This window comes from Bos indicus, chromosome 19 (assembly GCF_029378745.1).
Source record: "Bos indicus isolate NIAB-ARS_2022 breed Sahiwal x Tharparkar chromosome 19, NIAB-ARS_B.indTharparkar_mat_pri_1.0, whole genome shotgun sequence".
In the NCBI taxonomy this organism is placed as follows: Eukaryota; Metazoa; Chordata; class Mammalia; order Artiodactyla; family Bovidae; genus Bos; species Bos indicus.
Genome location: NC_091778.1, coordinates 60,240,471 through 60,263,499, shown reverse-complemented (window position 1 = coordinate 60,263,499; position 23,029 = coordinate 60,240,471). Strand labels below are relative to the sequence as shown.

The window sequence follows — 23,029 nt, the reverse complement described above, 5'->3', positions numbered from 1 at the left end:
GAAACTAGTCTCCTATATTGGTAGGCGAATTCTTTACCACTGAACCACCAGGGAAGTCCTTTGGGTTAGCATAGACATCCAGAAAAAACATGAAAGAAAGTTGACTTGCCACAATAGGCTCTGGCAATGACTAGAGAGCAAGAATCCAACGTCACCGCCTATAACACGACCCAGGGAACCAATGTCATAGTCTTCTAAGAGAGAGACAAAGGCAATCAAATAATATGGAATTTCACTCTTCTGAACACATGATCTTGAGTATGTCAGGAAGGATCAATTGACTTCAAAAAGCCAATGAGACTTTGTCATCTCTTAGCAGAACTGTTCATGCCTTATCACAAGAAACATTCTATAAGCCCCTCATGTGGCTCAGTGATTTGCAGGACAAGTACTGTCCTCATTCTCTTACCCACAAACCCACCCATTCACAGCCCTAAGTGATTCAACTGGTCATTCCTCCAACCTGTGACTCAAAGGGGATGAACACTGATCATTCCTACTCGGTCATGGTAATCCTTTTTCTCTGTAAGAGTGATTGCTTTGAAAAAGGACATGCGACCCAGTTCTTTCAGGGGTAAAGAAAGAATCCACCTGCCAATGCAGGAGCCTCAGGAGACTTGGATTTGATCCTTGGGTCAGGAAAATCCCCTGCAGGAGGAAAAGGCAACCCACTCCAGTATTCTTGCCTGGGAAATCCCACGGACAGAGGAGCCTGGTGGAATGCAGTCTATGGGGTTACAAAGACTCAGACAACTGAGCAACTGAACAGGCACACAAAGCACACACCCCGGCTTTTACCAACAAGATGGAAGAGAAGTCTACAAAGGGAAGGGCTTCAGGGAAAGACTTACTTGCCACCATTCTGCAAAGGTCATCCCTTTCTGCAGCCTGGTGATATATCCATCTGTGACCCCTGACACTATCACAGCCATCTTTCAGATGCAACAAAGATAATAAAGTAAGGGTGATAAAGCAGTCAGAAAGAACCCAAACCCTTGAAGACCATCCCTGGGCAGAACAATTATCAAACCTGCGTTTCTCTATCACAGGACATTTTAGTACATGACTTTATAAAGCTTTCTTATTAAGACAGCTGTGTCATAACTTTCTTTTTCCTGAACCCAAAGAGACCCCAACACAACTCTTTGTTGTTTTTTTTTTTTTTTTTTTTTTCCATTTCTAAGGTGATCATTGATTCAGGATTGCAGGAGACTGAGATGAAGAAAGACACTGGGGAATACTATCTGTAGGGAAAAGAATCTGGGTTGCCATGTGAATTGAAAACCAGGTGTGATATCACCCCTGAAATATTTTGTTTATTTGGGGATATTCCACCAAGTTAACATGCCCCAGTCTGCATCATAACCCACAGGTTATTAGGCAAGAACGGGCTTTAATCCTGAAGCCATTTCATCAGTGGGCCAAGAGTAGGTTCAAGATTCTGGAGCATCTAGACGGCACTCTCACATGCAAAAAGCCAAGCTCCAGTTCAAAAATCAGCCTGATAGTGAGAAATAATCACCCTGACGACCTTCATGGAAAATAATTGCATTTTAAAAATCAGGATCATTTATTCTCAGCTAATATAATCTAAAGTAAGCTGAAAAGTTAGTTGTGAAACAAGCAATAGAAGAACAAGACCAACACACGATTCTGTCGTTATTTAGTTGCTAAGCTGTGTCCAACTCTTTGTGACCCCATGGACTGCAGCATGCCAGGCTCCTCTGTCCATAGGATTTCCCAGGCAAGAATACTAGAGTGGGTTGTCATTTCCTCCCCCAGGGGATCTTCCCAATCCAAGAATTGAACACAGGTCTTCTGCATTGCAGGTGGATTCTTCACCATCTGAGCCACCAGGGAAGCCCATGGCTTAGGCATAGGGACTGTTTTAACACTAACTTTACACAGTCCTGCTGCTGCTGGATTAAATGTGGGAGATGAGGGCTCAAAGACATCATTTTTTAAATTTTATTTATTTTTTAATTGAAGGATAGTTGCTTTACAGAATTTCGTTGTTTTCTGTCCAACTTTAACACGAATCAGCCATAGGTATACATATGTCCCCTCCGTCTTGAACCTCCCTCACATCTCCCTCCCAATCCCATCCTACTAGGTTGATACAGAGCCCCTGTCTGACTTCCCTGAGACATACAGCTAATTCCCATTGGCTATGTGTTTTACTATATGGTGATGCAAGTTTCCACGTTACTCCCTCCACACATCTCACCCTCTCCTCCCCTCTCCCCGTGTCCATAAGTCTGTTCTCTATGTCCATTTCTCCACTGCTGCCCTGCAAATAAATTCTTCAGTACCATCTTTCTAGATTCTGTATATATGTGTTAGTATATGATATTTATCTTTCTCTGACTTACTTCACTCTGTATAACAGACTCTAGATTCATTCACCTCATTAGAACTGACTCAAGTGAATTCCTTTTTGTGGCTGAGTAATATTCCATTGTGCATATAGGTACCACAACTTCTTTATCCATTCATCTGTCAACGGACATCTAGGTTGCTTCCATGTTCTAGCTATTGTAAATAGCGCTGCAATGAACATTGTGGTACATATGTATTTTTCAATTTTGCTTTCCTCAGGGTATATGCCTAGGAGTGGGATTTCTGTGTCATATGGTGGTTTTATTCCTAGTTTTTTAAGGAAATCTCCATACCATCTTCCATAGTGGCTGTATCAATTTACATTCCCACCAACAGTGTAAGAGGGTTCCCTTTTCTCCACACCCTTTCCAGAATTCATTGTTTGTAGACTTTTTGATGATGGCCATTCTGACAGGTATGAGGTGATGTCTCATTGTATTTCTGATTTGCATTTCTCTAATAATGAGTGATACTGAGCATCTTTTCATGTGTTTGTTAGCCATGTGTTTGAAAGACATCATTTTTTCAGGCAGATCCTTTACTGCTGAGGCACGAGGGAAGCCCCAAATAAATAAATAAATGTAGACTACTCAAGCAAGTCTGATAAAAAATTTATGGAGTGCAGTGAATTTTGGACACTTTAAATTAGGAAACTAATGTAAAATATCACATGTTTAACAGATTATATGCCTACATAATATTTTAGTATGTATGCCATAAAGATGTATTCTTCAAAATAAGCTAATTTTTTCATTTTTTAATTGTTGTACTAAAAAATTTTATTGTATAATCTATACACTACATTTGTTTTTCAAGTTAATTATAACTTTAAGTATAGTTGATTTTCAAATTGTGGTGTTGGAGAAGACTCTTGAGGGTCCCTTGGACTGCAAGAAGATCAAACCAGCCACTCCTAAAGGAAATCAACCCTGAATATTCATTGGAAGGACTGATGCTGAAGCTGAAGCTCCAACACTCTGGCCACCTGATGCGAAGAGCTGACTCACTGGAAAGGACCCTGATGCTGGGAAAGACTGAGGGCAGGAGAAGAGGGCGACAGAGGGTGAGATGGGGAAGAGCACTACTGACTCAATGGACATGAATTTGAGCAAACTCCAGGAGATGGTGGAGGGGCAGGGGAGCCTGGCACATTGCAGTCCATGGAGTCACAGAGTCAGAGACAGCTTAGCAACTGAACAACAGCAACCGCTGACTTGCGATGCAATTTTAGTTTCAGATGTTTTACACGTACATACGAGAGCTTTCTGAGATGCTCTTCCAGGGTTATAATCCTCAAATTGGGCTTACTTGTTTTAAATCAAACTCCGGGAGCAAATTAGGAAGAGAGCAAATGAAAGCCTTGGTTTTCAGGAAACAATTTCTGGTCTGTCCCATTTACAAACACAGAGGGAGCAAAGTTGAATCTTACAGAGATCAGACTGGGGGGCGTGGGGTAAGAGGTGGACTGGGGGCCAGGAAAAAGGCAGTCTGAGCATGAGACCCCCTGCAGTTGGTCAGATTCAATTGCTAAGTCTGAGGAAACCCTGAACTATTTCTCCTGGAAATTAAATTGAGATTTGAAACTAACGAGGGGCCCAGGTATAGAGGCTGTTGGATAGCATGTGCAGCTAATTATTTCATCCAAAGGAGCCGAAGGGACCTTGAGACATTTCCATTCAGCCTATAAACTAGGGAAATTAATCCTAAAAGCTTGAAGGAAAAAAGAATTAGAACACTAACATAAAAGTACAGACATTAAATCTGCTGATAACATCTCCTCATCTATCTGGGAGGTTACATTTAGGCCAGGTGGAAATTTTCGGTTCCAATGAAGGTCAATCTCACTCTTTTGTGAAAATTTGGCCAGAAACAAAATGCTTGCTTTAACTGGGGCCAGCCCCAGACTGCTCTAAATGGTTTCATATAAGAATTCAACGTTCATAAAAAATAGATAACTAATAAGAACCGACTGTATAGCACAGGGAACTCTACTCAGTGGTCTGCGGTGACCTAACCGGGAAGAAATTCCAAGGAAGAGGGGATATGTGTGGATATATGTGTATGTGTGGCTGATTCACTCTGCTGTACAGTAGAAACTAACACAAGAATGTAAAGCAACTACACTCCAATTTAAAAAAAAAAAAATAAGAATTCAATGCTCTGTGGCTGCAATTTTATTTTCATAGGGAAATTCTTTCCTAAGGAGCAGAAGGAAGTCAATACGTGTTATCAGGAACTGTGCCATCTACTTAGTCAAGCAACTAGGTTTGGGCATTTCCCTGGGTACAAAGTCCTGTTACCATGACAACAGTGGAGATGGGGGACTTTGGTGGGGGGCGGGGCTTGAAGATAAAAGATTAAAATAGGGAACTCAGTTTCATTGTCAAAGAGTTCCAAGTCAGGTAGTATCTACAATAATATCCCTTTGAAAAGTATAAAAATAATTATCTTGGCCAATTGTTCCCAAGTCAGGCTGAGTTTTAGCTTCACCCGTAGAATTTAAAAATGAAAACCAACAAGCAGACGTTCTGGGTTCCATCCCCATTCCGAGACCCTGCTTCGTTAACCCAGGACACCTTTTAGGTTTCCCTGATAATACTGATGATTGACCAGTTTTGTGATGTGTTTACCTAATTTATAAAACACTGAACATAGGAATATAATAAAATCTGAAAGATTAAAAAAAATAATCCTTCCAAGTAATCATTGACATGTAAAAAGTTCACATTTAGAGGAGTAGACAGAGTCCACATGGGTGAGAATCCCATAAATGCTTAGCAAATATAATTTTATGTGAAAATTAATATACTACAGGCCACACGCTATTAATAAAAAGGCAGTCAATACGCATATATACCTGTTGCAAAGAAGCCATCAGCAATCCCTAGTCACTATCATCATCATCATAATCAGCATGATCGGTGCTTATGAACTTTCTAGGGCAAGGTAAGCCAAGGCTCTTCTGTAAAGAGCCAAAGAGTAAATGTTTTAGGCTCTGTGAGTCTTAATGTCAATCGTAACTATTCAGCTCTCCTATTCGATCACAAAAGCAGCCACAGACGGCACATAAATGAATGGGCATTGGTGACTGTGTTCCAATAAAACTTTATTCACAGCAATTGTAATTTTAATTCTATAATTTTCACATCATAAAATATCATTTTTCTTTTCAACCACATAAAATGTAAAAATCATTCTTAGCTTGTGGGCCTTACCAAAAGAAAAACAAAAAGCCAGCTGTGGAAAAATAGGATATTGTTACCTAAAGACTCTCTGTCGTACAAAAGATCTCTATAACATTTATCTTGTGTATCCAAAATTCTGTATCAATTGAACCACTTTGTTTAAATATCTATTAAAAGGACAGAACTCATATTAGTTGTTCTTACTGTCAAAATACAAACACAAAAACAAAACACCAAAAACAGCAACAACACCCCCCCACCCAAAAAAAAGGTGGGGGGACACAAGGAAATATTTGGAAGGGATTCATGTATCTGTTACCTTGATAGTGGTGAATGTCCAAACACTTCTTACTGTACACAGGCAGACCTTGAAGACACTGCAAGTTTGGCTCCAGGACACTGTAGTAAGGAAAATTCCAAAATAATGAGTCATAGGCATTTTTTTGTTTTTCCCAATGGATATAAAAAAGATTTTAACACTACATATTTTGCTGTTTTATTGTTGTTTAGTGGCTAAGTTGTGTCCGACTCCTTTGCAATGCCATGAACTGTAGCCCACCAGGCTCCTCTGTCCATGGGATTCTCCTGGCAAGAATACTGGAGTGGAGTGCATTCCCTTCTCCAGGGGATCTTCCCAACTGAGGGATCGAACCTGCATTTCCTGCACTGGCAGGTGGATTCTTTACCATATACTTGTAGCCTTATATTAAGTGTACAATCACACTATATTTATAAAAACAATACATATGCCTTCCTTAAAAGATACTTTATTGTTAAAACATGCTAACCATTATCTGAGCCTTCAAGGGAGTTGTCTTTGCTGGTGGTGTGTTTGCAACATCATAAGAATTAACAAAACGGGATACCCAGAGACACGAAGGAAGCAAATGCTGTTGGAAAAAAATGGCACCAATAGACTTGCTTCACTTGGGGTAGCTACAGATATTCTTTTTGTGTGTGTGTGTGTGTGTGTAATAAAGTTTTATTGAAGTATAAAGGAGACAGAGAAAGCTTCTGACATAGGCATCCGAAGGGGGCAGAAAGAGTACCCGCTTGCTAGTGTTAACAATGAAGTTATATACTCTCCAGTGAATCCAAAGAATGTCTGGAGGTTGTAAAGACCTCATGCCTGAGGACAGTGTTATCTTAAAATGTAAATTATGGGAGTAGGTCAGATATTCTTTTTTAAAAAATATATAAGGCCTAATTTTTACAAGGTGGCTTTATTTTTTTCTGGCCACACCATGAGGCATGCAAGGTCTTAGTTTGCAGACCAGGGACTGAACCTTCACCCTCTGCACAGGAAGCACGGACTCTTAACCACTAGACCATCAGGGAAGTCTGCTGTAGTTCTACAATTCGTAAAAAAACGAAATATCAGTGAAGAAGTATAAAGCAAAGCTCAGGAAAATGAGCTGAAAAACGTGCTATTTTTTTCATATATCAGTTATAAGTGGAAGTCGCCCAGTCACGTCCAACTTTTTGCAACCCCATAGACTACAGCCTGCCAGGTTCCTCTGTCCATGGAAGTTTCCAGGCAAGAACACTGGAGCAGATACATGTTCCCTTCTCCAGGGCATCTTACCAACAAAGGGATCGAACCCAGGTCTCCCGCATTGCAGGTGGATTCTTTACTGTCTGAGCCACCAGGGAAGCCCAAGAATACTGAAGTGGGTAGCCTAGCCCTTTTCCAGGGGATCTTTCCCACCCAGGAATTGAACCAGGGTCTCGTGCATTGCAGGCGGATTCTTTACCTGCTGAGCTACCAGGGAAGCCCATATCAGTTATAGCCCTGCACTATGGCCATTAAAAGAAACAAAGACAGTGGGCCCAGTTTGGCCCACAGACTTTACTGTGCTGGCCACTGGTTTAGAACCTAACTCCTGTTCCATGGAGCAGCCTGCAAAGAAACGATCACACAGTGGAATCTGGCATCTGAGAGAGGCTGACCCCCAACGGTGCACAGGGTGTGCGCACTTAAGGATGCACCTGCCATTCAGAAGGAAAACCTTTCCATCTTTAAAGGTTTTTCCTGATACAAAGAACATCTGATTTTCAGAGTGATGTAAATCCAGCTCTGCCTGCCAGTAAATTCATGTACATCATGTTAACAGCAGGTCTGTATTAAGTATCTCATTAAAGATTGGATTGAAAGATGAAATCGTTTACATACGTTGCAGCCAAGGGTGCTGCGGCGGACAGAGAGTCTCCGGAAGGTGGGGAGACACTGAGGCGAGGCCCTGGGGAGTCCCGCAGACCCTCTCCACTCGGCCTGTGTCCTTAACAACCGCCAGGCAAGCTGTGAGCAATGCTGCCAGACTTCACCAGCAGAGGCTTCATTTCTGACAATGAAGATAATGACTTGCTCTAACTCGAAGACGCAGAACGGGTATCTTTTTCCCAGTACTGGAATGTTCCTACCCACAAAATCACTCACATTTTTGTTGTTTCAATTCAAGTCAGTTAAACAACAATGCTGGATGTTGTAGGGTTAAGATGAACACTGGATTGTGTAGCTTATATTTTTTGCAAGAGATTTCGAACTGGGGAGACACTAACACTGGTTCTGAGACTGGTTCCTAAGGAACACTGTTGTCCTTTTGCTCTGAAATTCAGATCCAGAGAGACTGGACGCAGGAGGAACTGGGCTCGGCAACCTCCCCCAGGCCAGTTCTCCTTGCCACGAACTAAGAGCTGCCCAGCAGACTCCGACAAGCAAACGGTCTGCAGAACAAATGTTTCGGTGGGGGGTGGGGGGAACCACCACCATGGACGCCAAGTGAAGTGGCTGCAGAGGATGCTGTTAAAGTGCACGATTCATTAAGTCTTGTCTGAGTGTCAGATGCTCAGCGTTCGATGCTATTGCCTCCAATTTAAATCATTTTTAAAGAAGTGCTGGAAAAGGTGCTGAAAGGCACCTCACTCTGTTCCCGCACTTGAAAAACACGGTCTGCTTGTACACTGTGGTAACACTTTGCATTTTGGCTAGACACCCTGTGTGGAGCCGTGCTGGAGCTTGAGTTTTTTGGGTGGTTTTTTTTTTTTTTTTTTTACAAGTTTGTACAGTTAACTGAAGGCAGGAAGAGAACATAGTATTTCCACCAGCCAGAGTCCCTCCTGATGCCGTCTGTGAAATTAAAAGAAAGCGCGAAAATGGAACTCCCCCTCTGCAAGGAGAAACCCCAGCACATCCAGCCTTCCAGTCCAGGTGAAGGGGCTGCCTCCTTCACTTCCAGTTCGAGGAGGGCATGTGCTTCTCTGCCCGCTGTCCTTCTCTCCTAGAATTCTCTTCAGAAGCCCCGAAAGTCTGCAGCTGCTGATCGTGGTTTATCATCACCAGTTAGGACGGAGGCTAACGTTGCTATCATGCCCTGTCAGTGCCCAGTGACATCATAGAGATTCCAAACAGGGGGATCTTGGTACCTGCCCCCAAATACCTCTGCGGGTCATCACTACCACTCGAGCCTCACGCAAAAAGGGGTGGGGGGGGCACATGCCGCACGGATGAGCCTTGAGGATGTGCTTGTTGTCGTTCTTTAGTCACTAAGTCGTGTCTGACTCATTGAGACCCCATGGACTGTAGCCCACCAGGTTCCTCTGTCCATGGAATTTCCCAGGCAAGGATACTGGAGTGGGTTGCCATTTCCTTCTCCAGGGGGAATTCCTGACCCAGGGATGGAACCTGTGTCTCTTAAGTCTCCAGCACTGGCAGGCAGGTTCTTTACCACTGAGCCACTGGGAAGCCATGATGTTATGTGCAATACACCAGTCACCAAAGGATGAACATGTACGATTCCACTCACAGGATGTCCCTCACTATGGTCAAATTCAGAGGGAAGGGTGGTAGAATGGTGTTGCCAGGGGCTTGGGGTGGAGGGGGATGAATAGTTATTACTGTTCATTGGGGAAAGGCTGCAGTTTTGCAAGATGAAAAGAGTTCTGGAGTTGGATGGGGGTGATGGCTGCACATTTAAAAACCACACATTTTAAAATGGCTACGATGGTGAATTAAAGCAACACTTACGCATTTGCTGCAGCGGGTCCTAGTCGCAGCACGCGGGACCTTCAATCTCCACTGTAGGGTTCAGGACCTTTCTTTATTCAGTTGCAACACTCAGGATCTTTAGCTGGGGCATGAAAACTTTAACTTGCGGCATATGGGATCCAGTTCTCACCCAGGGATTGAACCCACCCTCACTGCACTGGGAGCTTGAAGTCTTAGCCACTGGACTACCAGGGAAGTCCCAAGATGATAAATTTTATGTCAAGTGTATGCACTTAACCACAATTTACAAGAAACCATACAGGTCAGAAAGTGGTTAGAAAAGTCCCAGTGAAGATTTCCAGTTCTTCCCCAGATGAGCCTGAGCTAGCATCCATGAATGAAATGTAGTTTTCAGGGATATTCATCTGAGATCTAGGCCTTTGTATCCTCAAGTGTCTTGACAGGCAAGTTGAAACTTTTGTTAGAAATGTGGTTCTTGCTGATAGAAACTCCTCCAGCTTCTCAGAATATTGCCGACACAGGCCTTCAGCAGCAAGCTAGAAAATGTGCACAACTTTGCTGAAAAGTTCAGAGAACACAGCTCTTAGCTGACTGGAGCTCGAGTCTTGCAGATAAGTAGACATAGGCAAAGAAAAACATCCAGACCATGTAAAATACAACTGCACCAAGAAATAATAATGATGCGTAATATTTTCACATTTTCACAAACAGAAATCACATAGTCGTCACAACAAACCCCTGACCAATTGCCACCATGAAGGCCTGTAAGGTACCAACTGTCATCTTCGCCTATTCCATTATTTCATCTTCAGCCGAAATTAAGAGAGACCAAGACCATGAAGCCTAGTAAGAGGAAGAGACGCGACTCTAAGACAGGGTTGTTTATTTGCTCGTGGTTGTCCTTGTTTAGTCGTTAACTTGTGTCCGACTCTTCTGCGACCCCACAGATCGTAGCCTGCCAGGCTCCTCTGTCCATGGGATTCCCCAGCCAAGAATACTGGAGTGGGTTGCCATTCCCTTTTCCAGGGTATCTTCCTGCCGCAGGGATACAACACAAGTCTCCTACATTGGCAGGTGGATTCTTTACTGCTGAACTACCAGGGAAGCCCTTTCCTTGTGGGAGCAGTTGTTTTTTAGCCCCAAATTCTGTACTTAGCTTTTTCCCCTAATGTAAGTGTCAAAGAGGAAAGGAAAGAAAGATAAATTCATAGATCTTTCTGGGTGACAGATGGATTCTAGGTCTTCAAATAAGCTGAAATGTCATCTCACTGACTCCTATCTCTTCAAGGCTCTGGTCAATATCCTTTTGGTAAAAAAAGAAAATAAAAATCACAACCAAAGTCGAGGCTCCCAAATAAGTACTTATGGTATTGAAAGTTCTTCTTACTCCCAATGTATCAACTTTCAGCAGCATAACTGTTATGTCATACTGAGCAGAAATAAACAGAAGTAAAAAAAACTTGAGCCTCTGTTATGCCCACCATCAGATGGCCAATCCCCATGATGCTTAATTCTTCAGTTCCAACACTGCGTGCCATCATCTGGAAAATGCAATTGCGATGTCCTTCCCCTCTCCTCCTTCCTGTCCAGAATGCAGATGTCCACATAAACTTATCTCTCCTACAGAGTGACCACAGATGCATCTCCCCACGTCACAGACTCACTAAAGCTGCAAGGAGCCTAAAACAGACCCCTGCAGGACCGTCCTTAATCATTTCCAGACAAACGAGATACAATTTCAAAAGATCTTCAGGAAATGCAAATCCCCTCCCTCTCTGGTGACCTGTTTCGAAGCTCTACTCCCATGATCAGAAAAATCTTTATGATCACTACCCTCAAGTTCATCCTGCTACAGTTTCGCCTTCTTAGACACATGGTGTCAACTTCATGACAACCTCTCAAACATAAATGCCAATCAGTAAAAAAAGGAGACCAAGATACGGTAGACAATGCCCAAATAATACCACATTCCACAAAAGAACACAGTATAGGGATTTTTAAATGATGATGCATTCTAGTATCTCTAAAAATGATTCAATATAGAAATACTTGTAATACAGAGGACTTCAGGTTAAAGACCTCTGCACATGTGAATATATTTAGATGACGCTTTCTTGGTGTCAGTTTCTTCTATGCCTATCACATGCTTGTGTAAGCAAATAAAACTTTCTAAGTACGTCCACAGTGACTGGACTTTGCTGGTATATGTGCATTTGCCTCTGTCCATGAATGAGTCCATTTCAAGCACATGTATGTGTCTGTGCATGGGTAGAAAGATAAGCTTAGCAATTGTGTGATTTGTTTCTGCTTAGGCAGTAAGTTACTAATCTCCTGATTGGAACCAGATTTGTATGAATTAGGAGTTGAAATTGGAACAGTCACTGCTGTGTGCAGGATGTAAAGTGAATAAAATGAATGGGGTATTAACCTTCAACCACTGAATATTAATCAGCTTTTCATAAGAAAGAAAACACGGAGCTTGCCACACTAAATATTTGCAGCGCTTATTGACAGGATGTGATTTCTTTTCTTCCTTAGTCCTGTTACTTCCAGTCAAGGACTGAACACCGGACAATAGTCAAGTTGACCTGGACTAACGTATGATTTGAAAACCCCAGGTACTGTGGGTAGGCCAGGCTCTGTGAACATGTAGGACCTGATGAAATGATATGCCTTTTATCAAAAGCAAGACTGTCTTCCAGTCACTCCTGCAAACCCAGGCCAAAAGTAGCCCAAAGGGAATTCACAGAAAGACAGTGGACAGGAAACCTTGATGACCACAAAAATGAACATGTGAAAGGAGTACATTTCCCACTGCCCTGAAAAGGATGTGCAACTGGGGAATAATTTGGTCTGAATATTTGAATGAAATCTACATCAACACCAAGAAGGATTATAAAAAGAAAGAGTCGTGTAATAATGGAATCTGGGTGAATACAAAACCTATGACAGTCCTTTTTTCTTATGCAATTTGCATTTGCTTTTGTTTGAGGATGCAAAGTCTTGGGTTTATGGCTTGTTAACGATAACATAGCATATTTCTATCAATTTCTACATTTAATCTTATCTATCTGTATCTGTATATATATTTTTATATCTCCATATAAAAACAGATACGTATGTAGAATGTGTTATATCACCAAAGAAGGCAATGAATTCTTATCTTTTGAAGATATTTTGAAACAATATATTATATTTAAACACTACATGCCTATAAAACTATGTTGTTGTTTATTCACTAAATCTTATGTGACTCTGCTACCCCACGGACTGTGGCCCACTAGGCTCCTCTGTCCATGGGATTTTTCCAGGTAAGAATACTGGAATGGGTTGTCATTTCCTTTTCCAGGAGATCTTTCCAACTCAGGGATTGAACCCGTGTCTCCTGCATTGGCAGTGGTATTTTTTACCACTGAGCTACCAGGGAAGCTTATAAAACTATACATAGTGCTATAAAGAATGTATTTTATGTGCTAGACTTAAGCAGCAATTGGACTCAATTTAAAGATCTAGGGAAAATAAAAAGGAGAAGAATTTCTCCCATACTTGGCTCATGCAAATCTGCAAAATTTTTTTAATATGTATTCAAATTTTTTTGAATATATAAATAAATACATTTATTTTCAAAGCAATGCTTCAATGGAAGGCAGTGTATATTTTTATGACACTGTATTTATAAGTCAGTAGATACCTCTCAACCTCAAACATATCAGAACAGCATTAAGTAAATTATTTTCCCCCTAGGTGATCTCTCTCATTTAATGTATTTTTCCAACAGGTGACTCTTTGTCTACACCACTGAGCTGAGATTTCTGCTGCCCTCATATGCTTTCTGCCAAAAAATTCTAATCCTTGATCTCAAATGCAGACGTAATCTGCATAATGTCCATTTAGCATTAAAAAGCATTCGACTCCCTTTCAGCTGGTACTGACAGTAGAAATCCACCCTTTTGACTAATTCCATAAAGCTGTTGTTGACTGATAATAGCTTTGTATCATCCTATAGGACAGTTTTTTCAGACATGTCTGTCTCTTTGCGACCCTATGGAGTGTAGCCCACCAGGCTCCTCTGTCCACTGGATTTTCCAGACAAGAATACTGGAGTGGGTGCTATGACTGATAATAGCTCTATGTCATCCTATGGGACAGTTTCTTGGGTTCCCAAGTGGTGCTTGTGGTGAAGAATCCACCTGCCAATGCAGGAGATATGAGAGACTCAGGTTCAATCCCTGGGTCGGGAAGATTCCCTGGAGAAGGGTCCTGCAACCCACTCTAGTATTCTTGCCTGGAGAATCCCATGGACAGAGGAACTGGCAAGCTACAGTCCATGGGGTCGCAAAGAGTCAGACATGACTAAAGTGACTTAACACACAGGACAGTTTCTTAGGCAGAAATTCTAAAGCAGCTTTCTTCCCACCCACATGATCTCTATACCTTAGTTATTCAATCAAACCCTACTTTAGGTACTACCATGAAATGTCTTTGAAGAGAAAAGTAAGGCTGCTATCAGCTGAACTTAATATAGGGAAAAGAGGCTGGATTATCCCGAAGCGCTGTGTACTCAGTCGCTCAGTCCTGTACAACTCTTTGTGACCCCGTAGACTAGCCTGCCAGGCTCTTCTGTCCATGGAATTTCCCAGGCAAGAATACTGGAGTGGGTTGCCATTTCCTTTTCCAGAGATCTTCCCCACCAAGGGATTGAACCCCCGTCCTTGCATCTGCTCTGTTGGCAGGTAGGTACCACTAGTACCACCTGCTGCTGCTGCTGAGTCACTGCAGTCGAGTCCGACTCCGTGCGACCCCACAGACGGCAGCCCACCAGGCTCCCCCGTCCCTGGGATTCTCCAGGCAAGAACACTGGAGTGGGTGGCCATTGCCTTCTCCAGTACCGCCTGAGAAGCCCATTATTTAGATGGGCCGAATGTAATCACATGAGCCCTGAAAAATGAGGTAGACCAGTCAAACAGAAAGGATGAAGTGGAAGAAGTAAGCCCCACAAAGGAGACCAAAGGAGAGGTCAGAACTTGAAATCTGACCTGTCTCACTGTTGCTGGCTTGGAGGAAGGAGGACGGGAGCCATGAACCAAGGAATACCAATGGCCCTGTGCTGACCACCAGTGAGGAGACAGGGGTCTCTGTCCCGCAACTCCAAGGAGCTGAAGTAGACTGGCCGCTTGAACCTGAAAGGGCTTCTTCCCCACAGCCTCAGGGAAGGAACGCAGCCCTGCCCACATGTTGGATTTAGCCTGGTGAGACTCATGTTGAATTTTAACCTATAGGAACTATGAGATAAGAAATTTGTGTTGCCTTAAACCACTAAATTTATAGTCATTTTTTATGGCAGAAAGTATGTTGAAAGTATTAATCACTCAGTTGTACCCATCTCTTTGCAATTCAATGGACTATAGCCTGCCAGGCTCCTCTGTCCATGGAATTCTTCAACCAAGAATACTGAAGGGGGTTGCCATGCCCTTCACCAGGGGATCTTCTAGACCCAGAGATGGAACCCGGGTTTCCCACATCACAGGCGGATTCTTTACCGTCTGATCCAACAGGCAAGCCCGTTTTGGCAGAATTAGGAAACTAATTCCGGTAACTGCCAAAGATTCTTGAGAAAAAATTTTATTAATCCGAATGAAGAAGTCTCAAGTGAGCTCCAGGAAAGCCTGAGAAGGGACTGAGTGTCGGAGGAGAAAAGTATAACTCTAGGTAGTGTTGGAGAAGGAAATGGCAACCCACTCAGGTATTCTTACCTGGGAAATCCCATGGACAGAGGAGCCTGGCAGGCTACAGTCCACGGGGCCGCAAGAGTCAGACACGACTGAGCAACTCAACAACAGCAAACACCAGGAAGGGTACCCCTAAATCCCATCTCTGACTTTACATGTTTTTTCAAATTGCTTTTAAGTAACTCTACTGACCCTGGTGGGCTGTTGTCTATGGGGTCGCACAGTCGGACACGACTGAAGTGACTTAGCAACTCTACTGAAGCTAACACGGTACTGGAAACTAACTATACTTCGATTTTAAAAAAAAGAAACTATTGCTTCTCACCTCAATATCCTGGCTAGAGTATGGTTAACTCTTCCGTAATGTCAAAAAGAGAAGCAAGCAAGCGTGACATGGAGGCAACAGAAATCGGTGGTGCCCCCCTCAGTGGTGTTTCTATTTTGCCACAGAATCTTAGGCTATTTCTAACTGAAGATCTCTGATGCTCAGAGAAGTTCAACAGCTTTACAGTAAGTCCCCTACAAACGCACTTTCAAAGACGCCAACGTGCGTCTGCACGTCCAGCTGCGTGAGTTGGTTCCCACGTCTCGTGTGCGTCGTCACGTGCGTACATCCTCTGCGAGTGCCTGTGCTTGTGTGTACTTCACCGTACGGTATCATACAGAGCACAGAGGGGCTCAGTTTATCTTTATTTCAAGCCCAGGGTGTCTGGAAGCAAGTGGGTAGACAGTATTGAATCCATCCGGGAACCGGAACCTGTGCAACCAACGCAACGCCACACGGTGCGCGCGTGACATCACACCTTGCCCTCCGACTCCTGTTGCTGACGATCCTTCAGCTATACCATCTCCCAGCTTCCCTTCCTCCTCCCCTTTCTGGCTGTTCACTTGATGCCAGCCCTGGCATATGCCAGCTGTTCTACTGTACTATAAGACTGAAAACGTTTACCTTCTGTGTTTGATTTTTAATATATATTATTTGTGTGAAAAGTATTATAAACCTATTATAGTACAGTCCTATGTAGCCAATTGTGTTAGCTGGGTACCTAGGCCAACTATGTTGGACTTTTGAACAAACTGGACTCACAAATATGCTCTCAGAATGGAACTCAATTGTATGTAGGGGGTTTCCTGTCCTAAGATCATATAGCTGATAGGAAAGTTGAGTTCAAGGTTTCTAATGTCTTATCCTAAGTTTCCTGTATCCTTTCCCTGCTTCCCTACTTTATTATGAAAACTGGCTAAAATTTAAAAGGAACACATTTACTATTAATAGACCACGAGAAAGTATGTTGTGTTCGTACATGTAAAGAGAATTAATATAGGCATTTACCTGGATCATTTGCAGTTCAAGTAACATCATCAAAATACAGTTCTGCTCATCTGATTCATGGATAACTGAAACCAAAAAAAAAAAATTAACCAAAGGTATCCAGATACTTGGGAAGAGGAGGATTTGGTTTAGATAACCTACATCAATGCTTCGATGATTCTCTATTGCACTTTTCCCAAGATCTCGTGGCCACTTTCTCAACACTGAATAGCCCTGGCACTAACAAGCCTGAGTTTGCCTTTAGCAGATAATATCGACTTGTTATCCTCCAAGGCCAATTGAAAAGCCCTAGGAAGAAAACGGAATGACTCAGCATGCACGCTGAGAGTGAAATCTGGAGACTCAGGATGCAAAGGCCCAGGAGTTTGAAAAGAGCGTTATTTGGAGGTTGGCCCTCACCCCTCCCCACCCATCTGAATGCCATTGGCATTGCCAGTATCCTCACTTTGGCCTACCAGATTTCTCCCTTTCTGTCATTTCTAGACCAACAGCCAAACACCTCAAACCCCAGAATCCTGAGGCAAATAACTCCTGCAGTCTGCTGGGTTTCAGAACTCAGCCACAGACCCATCCCTTTTCCAAGTCACCTCATCAAAACTTCCAGAGCTGGAGGGAGATTCGGAGACTCGGGTGGTTTCAGCTGGAGCTGCTTATGAACCTCCCGGCTAAAAGCAATCAAGCGCATGGAGGGAACCCTAAAAAGAGGTGGGCGTAAAGGTTTATGCAACGTCTTGGCTGAGACTGTAAAGTGGAATGCCCCTCCCTACACTTTTTGGAATGAGATCCCTAAAGAAGCAAAATGATCTGGAAAACATCCTTCAAATAAAATGGATGTGAAACGTCCAACTTGAGCATTTCTGTAAATAATGAAGCTTTAGCTTAAGAACTGCATCTCAGTCTATGAGAGCCTTAAATCTCTAGCTGAGCTTAAGACAAATTCTTAAACTGATGAAGGAAAAAAGTATATAGCCTCGTTGGAGATTTTTATAAGGAAGAAAAAGAAGAGTCTTGGATAAAGAGGAGTAGATTCAGATACATCTCCAACTTCCCCCTACACTGTCGTTTTGAAACATCATCCACTCTGTTGATTAGGAAGAGCTGCTGGCAGTCCAGCAGGAGACTCTGTGCTTCTAATGCAGGGGGCATGGGTTCGATTCCTGGCCGGGGAACTAAAACCCATACTCCAAGTAACAAAAACAAGACAAAAACAAAAAGCTCTATGCCCGCAGTGATAGTTACACAATTCTGTAAACACACCCCAAAATCACTGAATTGTACACGTAAAGCAAGTGTATTGTGTGGTTATCACAATTATAACTGATTTTAAAAAAAGAAAGAAAGAACGAGCTGCTAATGGAGGGAGAGGAGCAGGAAAAAAAAAAAAGATGTCTTAATATTTATTTTTGTCCAGAGCAGGTAATGGCAGCCCACTACAGTATCCTTACCTGGGCACAGGAGCCTGGCAGGCTATAGTCCGTGGGTTCACAAAAGAGTTGGACACGACTTAGCGGCCAAACAACAACAAAAGAACAAAAAAAGGAGTGTCAACATCGCTGTTATAGGCACTGGGAAACAAGGAAAGTGCCTGTGACTCACAGCATTGTGTGTGGCTCTTGCGAAGCTAGTCAACAAGAGGAAGTCACCCAAGGCTATGGGGATGGCACCATTTATTACCGTCTCGTCCGCTCTGTGTTCTGATCTGATCTTCTCTGGAAAGCAAGAGTAAGAGCAAACCCTAAGCAACGACACTGGCAGGCTGAGACCTCCAGCCCCATTCCCCGTCACCCGCCAGCCAGCGATCAGTGCCGGTGCATTACCACCATCTTCCTGTGTCAAAGACTTGACACGACTGGAAACACAAAGCGTAGCCTCTTGGACCCTGAACGACTTTTTTCCAAGTCACTTTAGGAGTAACATTTTCCAGTGGCTCCACAAGAGTTCAGAAACCTGCCAGTTTTGAGATGCATATTTACTCAAACTGGGAGTCTTCCTCCAAGTCCAGAAAGGTTATCTAGTGTGTGTGCTCTGTCCTTGGGAGCACAGGGGCTTAGCACAGGGGAGGGGGAGGTGAAGGTCAGGATGCCTCTCCAACTGCCACACACAATCCCATCCCAGAGGAGAGACCTAGGATGATTAAAATACTGTTTTTGCAGCTGTCACACAAATGCTCTTTAAAATTCCTCTTCTGTATCCTAGGACTTAATGCAAATTGTCCACAGAACAGGAGGGTCAAAATGATAATTTAGATGCAATTAGCCAGATGTGTTGGAATGACATTTCTCCCACCCACTCCCCTAAAATTTTCTGAATAATTTACACGTACATAATCACCTTACTCCAGTGGGAAAGGTGTGTACCCTTGTTTATTTCCCCTAAATACCTAAACTTTCTAACAGTGTTACACCCAGAGAGTGTCAAGTCTGGAGAAGTATATAAGATAACTTTGTGAGGCCAAGCTGTCTCTCTCTTAAATGCAGACAGAATTAATTTGTTTCCATTAACTCATTATCAAGTTACTTGACTTTGATTCCCAGCACAAACGTATTAAAAAAAAAAAAAAAAAAAGAGGAGAGGGGAGGGTAGTGGTGGTAGATTTTCAGGAAATAGCAAGTCCTTTTTTTCTACTGAGATAGAAATCATTTGGCAAGCCAGGGTGAAATACCTCTAGTTCCCAATAGAAAGAGGGAGAAAAAAAAAAAAATTTTTTTTAGAAGATGCTAATGAACCACAAAAGAAAAAGAAGGAAGTGTTTTTTTTTTTTTTTTTTTAATGAGACCTTACTTTTGAAAGCAGCTCAGTTTGCAACCAATTTTTGAAGAAATGTCAAAGTTACTCCTTTGGGACCTGTGTATCAGAACTAAACCAGGCGTTCGGATGACTGCAATAAAGACGTGAGCAATTCAGGTGACTTTAATTAAACAGCCAGCATCATCAGAACTGACCTTTCAGACACAGCCTTTCATCTCCAAATAGGATGAAGCTGCTAAGAGCCAGTGACGTGGAGCGAAGGGACAGAGGGGCCTTAGGTGCCGGGAGCCAGACTGCACTGCAGGATGACTGCGCTGGGTGGACTTCCGGGGGTGTGGGGGCTGCTCCTCAGCAAGGCAATTTGCTTTTAAAATTATTTATATGAAGGAAGTTCCACAGGCTAGATGACTCCCATAGACGACTCCCAAGGTTCACCTGCCTTTTTAACTGGATGTGCTCGAACCCCTTGGTCCCCAAGGTGGTCACCTTCATCTCACTGTTCAGAAATCAGACACTCATGTGAAAGAGATGGTCAACAGGAAGGGCTGGGAAAGAGATTCAGTAAAGGGAAGCCAAGCTCCAGGGTAATCTCCCTGCAAAGCAGCAGGCCTTGCCTGCAGCCATATGTAAGACCGTTTAGCTCCATTCAGACATGGAGACAGTTCAGATGTCAAGCAGCTTACGAAACTGCCCAAGAAAGCGGCTTGGAGATGATCGCCGGAAGAAGTCATCAGTCCGGCCCCTCCAGAGAGAAGGAAGAGTCTCATCAGCCAGGACTGAGGTGAGAGCAGAAAAGCAGAAGCAGCACAGGGGAGGCTGGGCGTGGCAGATGTAGGCTTTAATATCTGGGCATCCCTGGTGGCTCAAGCGGGAAAGAATCTGCCTACAATGTGGGAGACCTGGGTTTGATCCCTGGGTTGGGAAGATCCTCTGGAGAAGGAAATGGCAACCCATGTAAGATACAGAATGGATAAACAAGAAGGCCCTACTGTAGGGCATAGGAACTACATTCAATATTGTGTGGCAATACTGTACAGTATATTCATATACTGTAAATATACAATTTATACTGATAAACTATAACAGAAAACAATATGAAAAAGAGTATCTGTAATAAAACTGATTATATAAATGTGGATTCTTGGGCTTCCCTTGGCTCAGGTGGTATAAAGAATCTGTTTGCAAATGCGGGAGACTTGGGTTCCATCCCTGGGTTGGGAAGATCCCCTGGTGAAGGGAAAGGCTACCCACTCCAGTATTCTTGCCTGGAGAATCCCCATGGACAGAAGAGCCTGGCGGCCTACAGTCCATGGAGTCGCAAAGAGTCGGACACCATTGAGTAAGCCAAAAACAAAAGGATAACTGAATCACTTTGCACACTGTATATCATCTATACTTCAACAACAAAAAAATTATTAAAAAAAAGGCGGGGGGGCGGGAATCCCAGAGAAAGAAAAGGGGATTGTGGAATTTTACTATTGTATTTATCCAAATTGAGCAAGGAGCTACAGGCCTTTACTCCTTCCTCTGGGAAGGATTAAAACTTCTGGGGCTCCCAATCCCTGAGAAGATTACTGTCTTCTACACCCCTCTCTGTCTATAAAATTGTGATTGCCAAGCCACTTGTTTCCCGGTGCCCTGGGCTTTCTCCTTCCACACACACGGTGGAGTCGCCCATGTTTACCTCCTTGAGTCATGAGACGTGCTTTGGCCAATGACATGAGAGCAGAGGAGAAAGCCCTTCAAGCGGAAGGCACATTTTCAGAGCCAATGGACAGCAGCCCTGCTTCTTGCCTTATGCCTGCACCCCGAGTGAAGACAAAGTGGTCCAGAATCCCCCCTACTCCACTCCAGGCGCCCCTGCTCCTGCTGGCTGACCCATGGTGACTGTGTAGTACAAATAAACCATACGCCTCTGTTACTTTCAGCCACTGAAATTCTGACATTGTTTTTCGGCTAAAGATACAAAACAAAATGTAAAATAATAGTAAGTCCAAAAGATTTCCGATTGTTTCCCTAATGACTGCTTGGGTAATTTGACATTTCCATGAAATACCTGAATTCTTTCCAAACTGCTTCCCTATCGTCGCGTGTTGGTGCTCATTTGCAATCAACTCTTCGTGACCCCATGGACTGTACAGCCTGCCAGGCTCCTCTGTCCTTGGAATTTTCCAGGTAAGAATACTGGAGTGGGTTGCCATTTCCTTCTCTGGGGGGGTCTTCCCGACGCAGGTATCAAATCCACATCTCCTGAATCTCCTGCATTGGCAGGCAGTTCTTTACCTCTACACACCCAGGAAGCCCTTCCTTCTCCTTATGTCTATGCTGTTACAGGGGTTCATGAAGTGTGTGTCTCATCTGTCTATCAGGACATCAAATCCTCCTCATCACAGAAACTGCCCTGTGGTAAAGCACAGAAGACCAACCAGACTATTTTAAACGTCGTGCTAAGATCCCTCCACTGTCATTTAACCAGCCACATGTCCTTGGAAAATTCAATCCAATTCTCGAAATCTCAGCTCTCTGAGCTATAAAATTAGAATCATAATTTCTTTGAAAAATTTTATTTCTGTATATATTTACTTATTTCTGGCTGTGCTGGGTCTTCATTGCTGTGAGAGGGCTTCCTCGAGTGTGTGGCTTTCTCACTGCAGGGGCCTATTGTGGAGCATGGGCTCCAGGGCGAGAGGGCTTCAGTAGCTGCGGGGCGCAGACATAGCTGCCCCGGGCCTGTGGGATCTTCCCAGAGCAGGGATCGAACTCACAACCACCAGGGGAGATCACCTCCATCTTTCCAATCTGCTGTCCCATGAGGGAGCATATAAAACTGTACTGATTCTTCCCCTGCACTTCTTCTCCACCAGCAGAAATGTTACTCAATTAGAAGTGTGTCCTTTCCATAAATGAAGATGATAACACCTACCTCCCCACCTAGGGTCAGGATTAAATAAATCAGTGAAGACAGAGCTCTTATTAGGTATATGCACTAAATTCGTAACAGCAGATGCAATCTGTGTGATCATCATTATAGTAAGAAATTGCACAGGACCCAATACGCACTGCAATTTCTTACTATAATGATGATCAGAGATTACCTGGACAGCAAGGAGAGCAGATCAGTCGATCCTAAATGAAATCATTGAATATTCACTGGAAGGACTGAGGCTGAAGCTGAAGCGCCAATACCTTGGTCACGTGATGCAAAGAACTGACTCAATGGAAAAGACCACGATGCTGGGAAAGATTGAAGGCAGGAGAAGGGGATAACAGAAGATGACATTGTTGGATGGCATCACCAACCCCAATGGATATGAGTTTGAGCAAACTCAATATAGTGAAGGACAGGGAAGCCTGGAGTACTGCAATCCATGGAATTGCAAAGAGTCAGACACAACTTAGCGACTGAACAATAAAACCGGTACTCAATAAATCTCGGCTGCTTCCTTGGCCCTTGGAGAAAGGGCCATTCCTGTTTTGGAGCAGGGTTATTTGAATAGCATTATCAACTGTTAAACAGCAGGGTGGCCAAAGATCTACCGAGAAAAGGCCTCAAAAAAGTCTCTACTTTAGACCCATTTACAGTGAGACATGTCTAGATCCTTAAGATGCCAGGTTTTTTCTTTCCCATTCTGCAAACACATGGCTTCCA

At 43.3% G+C, this 23,029-nt stretch overlaps 1 long non-coding RNA gene across 4 annotated transcripts in view; it reads right to left on the bottom strand.

Moving 5' to 3' along the window:
- The window catches only part of LOC139177661 (uncharacterized), a 272,522-nt gene that overhangs the window by 238,783 nt on the left and 10,710 nt on the right, over positions 1 to 23,029 (bottom strand). For all 4 annotated transcript variants that reach the window (XR_011562201.1, XR_011562200.1, XR_011562202.1 and 1 more), the window contains exons 2-3: positions 16,633 to 16,697; positions 5,884 to 5,963 (exon numbers count right to left, since the gene is read on the bottom strand). This is a non-coding gene — a long non-coding RNA (uncharacterized lncRNA). The remainder of the gene's footprint in view (positions 1 to 5,883; positions 5,964 to 16,632; positions 16,698 to 23,029) is intronic.